The sequence below is a fragment of the Apium graveolens genome, chromosome 5 (genome assembly GCF_009905375.1).
Source record: "Apium graveolens cultivar Ventura chromosome 5, ASM990537v1, whole genome shotgun sequence".
NCBI classification, from domain to species: Eukaryota; Viridiplantae; Streptophyta; class Magnoliopsida; order Apiales; family Apiaceae; genus Apium; species Apium graveolens.
Genome location: NC_133651.1, coordinates 116,743,333 through 116,747,719, shown reverse-complemented (window position 1 = coordinate 116,747,719; position 4,387 = coordinate 116,743,333). Strand labels below are relative to the sequence as shown.

At 33.1% G+C, this 4,387-nt stretch overlaps 1 long non-coding RNA gene across 5 annotated transcripts; it reads left to right on the top strand.

Annotated features, from left to right (window-relative positions):
* Nucleotides 1-394: 394 nt before the first annotated feature.
* LOC141724404 (uncharacterized) lies at nt 395-3,657 on the top strand. Of its 5 annotated transcripts, none has more exons than XR_012576644.1 (5): nt 395-779; nt 853-966; nt 1,055-1,152; nt 1,431-1,658; nt 2,417-3,657. It is a non-coding gene; the product is annotated as an uncharacterized LOC141724404 (long non-coding RNA). The 5 variants fall into 5 exon arrangements; XR_012576641.1 differs by having other exon boundaries at nt 1,055-1,175; XR_012576642.1 differs by having other exon boundaries at nt 1,055-1,175; nt 1,408-1,658.
* Nucleotides 3,658-4,387: the final 730 nt, after the last annotated feature.

Here is a 4,387-nt window from a genome sequence, read left to right as displayed (position 1 = left end):
AATATATTATGTGGGCTCAGGTGCAAGAATGAGAAGAAACGTTATATTGACTTTACATGACAACACAAAGGGACACTACACCATATATGGCCTATTACAACCCCATTATGCATTTGTGTTGCATAAAATGTTGCAATATAACAAAAAATTACGAGTCTATTGCAATAGTTTGAAAATAGAAAAGTGTTGCATGGTGGAGATCATTTTGATATTTTTTGAACAATTGCGATGCTTTCAAAAAAGTGTTACAATACACGCTACTCTTTTATTCAATATAACTCTAAAATTATAGGCGAGAACTAAATTATTGGATTGGGCGGTATAAAAATTGACCTCCAAAATATTTTGTCACCAAAACTTAATTAATAAATTATACTAAATACAAGAAAATAACACTTCTGTCTCGACTCCTGACCTCCCCCTCTCTCACCGCTGACCTCTCTCTCAGCCCCTTCTCTCTCGATCATCTCTCGCACTAATTTATCTCCCCCATCTCTCACATCCATCTCTAAAACCTCTTCAAATCTCTAAAAATAAAAAAATTGATTTGGGCAAAAATCTCTAAAAGATTCAACTAACACTTCGGTTAATTAAGATTTGGGCAAAAATCCCTAAATTGATTTGAAGTGAAGTTGGATTTTAATATTGTGTTTGTTCTTGAATGGAAGGAATATGTTAACTTGGTGATTGATTTGATTCCAAAACTTTGCTTCAATTGGTAAAAACGTTTCTATTAAAGATGATGTTATTCCTGAGAAGATAGCTCCCAGATTGTATAGGTAATCTTTATTTTTTCTCTATATTTTATCATTAACTTCTTTCTTCCAAGCTCATGTGTCATTAATTTAACAGGATATGATGCGTCTTCCCACATGGTGGTCAGACGCATATTCCTACTGTCTGGAAACTAAGTTCGAAGATAATAGATTGCTAACTAAAGTGAAAAATATAGATTGGGCTAAGCAGGTACGTGATGCTTGTGTTTTTAGAAAGTGAGTAAATGGATGATGTTTATACTATAGAACTTTCTATTATTTTCATCTGCCCAATGCAGGTTGTTCTGTTGACAGATGGCATGGATACATGACCATATCGTTTTAATTGGCCTAAGTCAACCCTAGTATTTGACATATCTTCGGGAAATATATTCAAGTGAGCAGCTCAGAAGCTTGAAGGTTTATACTATTTTTTACAGAATCACAGTATATTTATTATATTCTTAATTATTGAAGAAAAACGGATGATTCAGTACTTATTGACACTTTGACAGTGCTTATATGATAAACTATTAGATGTCGGGGCAAAGATTTCAAAGAACTGTTTATTGCTCCATGTTCCAGATCAATCTTCTAATATCGAACAACTTTTTTTCTTTGAGAACCATTTTGAGATGTTCTTTTTTTCAAGTGTTTTATGCTTTGAGATGTCAGGGAGACAGAGTAGGACAAGACTCTGAAACTGGTGCTCAGATTGGTAGGTTCGTGAAGGACTGATTGTTGATCAATGTGAGCCCAGACCTATAAGGACAATCCGTAGGCTGTGCGGGAGACAGAAACTTGTTGATCTCTTTATGAAGGCTTATAAAGAAAGGAGAACAGAGCTTGATCTATTGAATCATAAGCATGTATTGGACTTCCGCATTCAACTTCCGCATTCAGGTAAGTTAATGCTGGAGTTAACATCTAGTCGCTAAATACTATTTATTATGCAATAAGAAGTCATTTCAGAGTTTTAATTTTATGCAATATAAACTTGTAAAATTCTCGGACATTTTTACTTTAAAATTTCCTTTACAATTCATTTGGAGGGTCCAGTAACTTCTTTCTTTATAATAACAAAGGCTCGCACAGGTTCATCTTAAATTTACCTCGGTGTGTTTTGAACAATTATTTTACTTAATCTGAGTTTTCAACTTATCAGTTTTTAAAAGAATAGTGTGATAGGCATGTTTCATCCTAGATGACACCTTCACTGTAAATACTTGTCTTTGGTGTTACAGTTGATTTTTTTAGTATTTACCATGATAAACGAGAGGAATTTCATTTACATTGGTAGGTTGTAAGGAACAATTTTTGCAATGCTATTTTTTTCGAACATATCAATGTGCTAATGATTGCAGTGACTGTTATCTAATTATAATTACCAAAATTTTGCATTTCATCATGTACTTCCGAAAAAAAGGGCCACAATCTTGTGCCCAATATATTTCTAAAAACTTGTTGAAATTAGGATTATAGTAGTTTCCTATGCTCATAAATGTAACCTCTATTTAGTCAAATCGTTGCAGAATATCATTTTCATTTAGTATGCAATAGTTCTTAAGTCACAAATTCTATTATTTGTGGTTTACATTATAATAAACAACTTTTTCCTCTAAACTAACGAGCTTCTATATTTTTGTTGTCATTACTTGAAGGTAGATTTTGGCGGAACAAATCATACAATCGGGAAGAGAAACCTTTATCTATAGCAACTAGTGAATTAGGCATATTACGAGAAAAATAAATTGTATCTATTTTAAGGTATCAATTCTTTTTTCTTCTCTAAATAATAATTCAAGTTAGGCTCCTCATCTTACTTTACTGTTTCCTTTTAATATAAATATGATCACACAAATTTTTCTCTTTCAAAACAAGTTCCTTCCTAGACTTTAAAATGCTTTTCTACTATGGCCTATAAGATATTATTAATACAATCATTTTTTGCATGCCTGCACAAATCCTTAAACTAGCAAGATAGCTGGAACCTAACTTTTTTATATGGTTAAATGATTGCAGTGATTGTTATCTAATTATAATTACCAAAATGTATCATAGATCCCCTCTTATAGTACTCTAGAGAACAAACAAGCCTGTTATAGTACTCTAGAGAACAAACGAGCTAGTGACATATGAGATACCTTGTCAAAATTCTTAACATCTCTGTATTAGGAAGATTTCACATTACTCCATCTGAATTATTGACCCATTTGCAAAATATCCGCATGGAATTATTTTTCAGGTCCGTCAAGCAGTGTTTATTCTGAGAGCTCATCTCACGGTCACATAAATTGTCAAAGTAATGTAAATCGAGTGAATAGTGTACTAGATATTGTTCAAGATGAATTCTGTTGTCACTCTTAGCCTGATAGTGAGGAAACATATACTAATATATCTAAGACAGAGGATTCACCAGGTGCATGAATCTGTTTTTATATATTTTGTGAAGGTTTACTATTTGAGCAATTTTTGCTAATATTATGGATATATTGGTATGGTCTAGAGGCTATTTTTTTGGCATTGGTATGCTTAATTTGACCATATTTAGCCATTTTTCTTGTAGTGTTACTAGACTTAAACTGCTGACCTTTGCTCTCCTTTTTTTCTTTTGAGGATTGTTGTTGGTCAAGTCAGTGATGTAGGTAGTGAACTGGTCAAGTCATTATTGGAATCATGGCTAAGCTGAGGACGAAACATAATGGTCATTTTGGCTCTACTTCTGGGAAGAAATGTAATTTAGACTTGCTATGACTCAGATATTGTGTGTTGTTAAGAATTGGATGAATGTGGTTGTGTAGTTTGTTATGTTCCGTTGAGAAAACTATAATTGGTTGATTATATAAACACAATTCATATTAATTCTGGGATATGAATAAATCATACTGATATGCTGAATCAATTCACATCCTCTGTAATTAATTCAATTCCAACACTCTCCCTCAAGCTGAATTATAGATATCTTCCACAGCTAGCTTGCTAACAAGTAGTTCAAACTGTCTTTTTAATAATCCTTTGGTGAGTATGTGGGATGTATTATGAGTCATTGGAAATATGAAATACATATTATGCCACTTTCAATCTTCTCATTAATGAAATGCTTGTCAACTTTGATATGCTTTGTTCTATCATGTAGAACTGGATTATGAGCAATCGAAATGGTAGCTTTATTATCACAGTAGATTTTTATAGGAATTGAAATGAGAATTCTCAACTCCTCCAGTAATCTTTTTATCCATATTACTTCACAAATTCCATTTGCAAGATATCTTAATTCATCCCCAGCACTACTTCGAGCTATAAAAATTTGTTTTTTGCTTCTCCACATGACAAGATTATCTCCAATAAAGGTGTAATACCCTGATGTTGACCATGCATCGGCACTTCCCGCCCAGTCAGCATCATTATATACCTCAATTTGGAAATTACCATGCCTTTTAAACATAAGACCTTTTCCAGGCGTTCCCTTCACGTATCTTAATATTCGATAGGCTGTAGTGAAGTGTTCTTGTCCAGGTGAGTACATAAATTGACTCAGCATGCTCACAGTAAAAGATATATCAGGACGAGTATGTGATAGATAGATAAGCCTGCCTACAAGATGTTGATATTGTTCTCTGTAGATTATATCT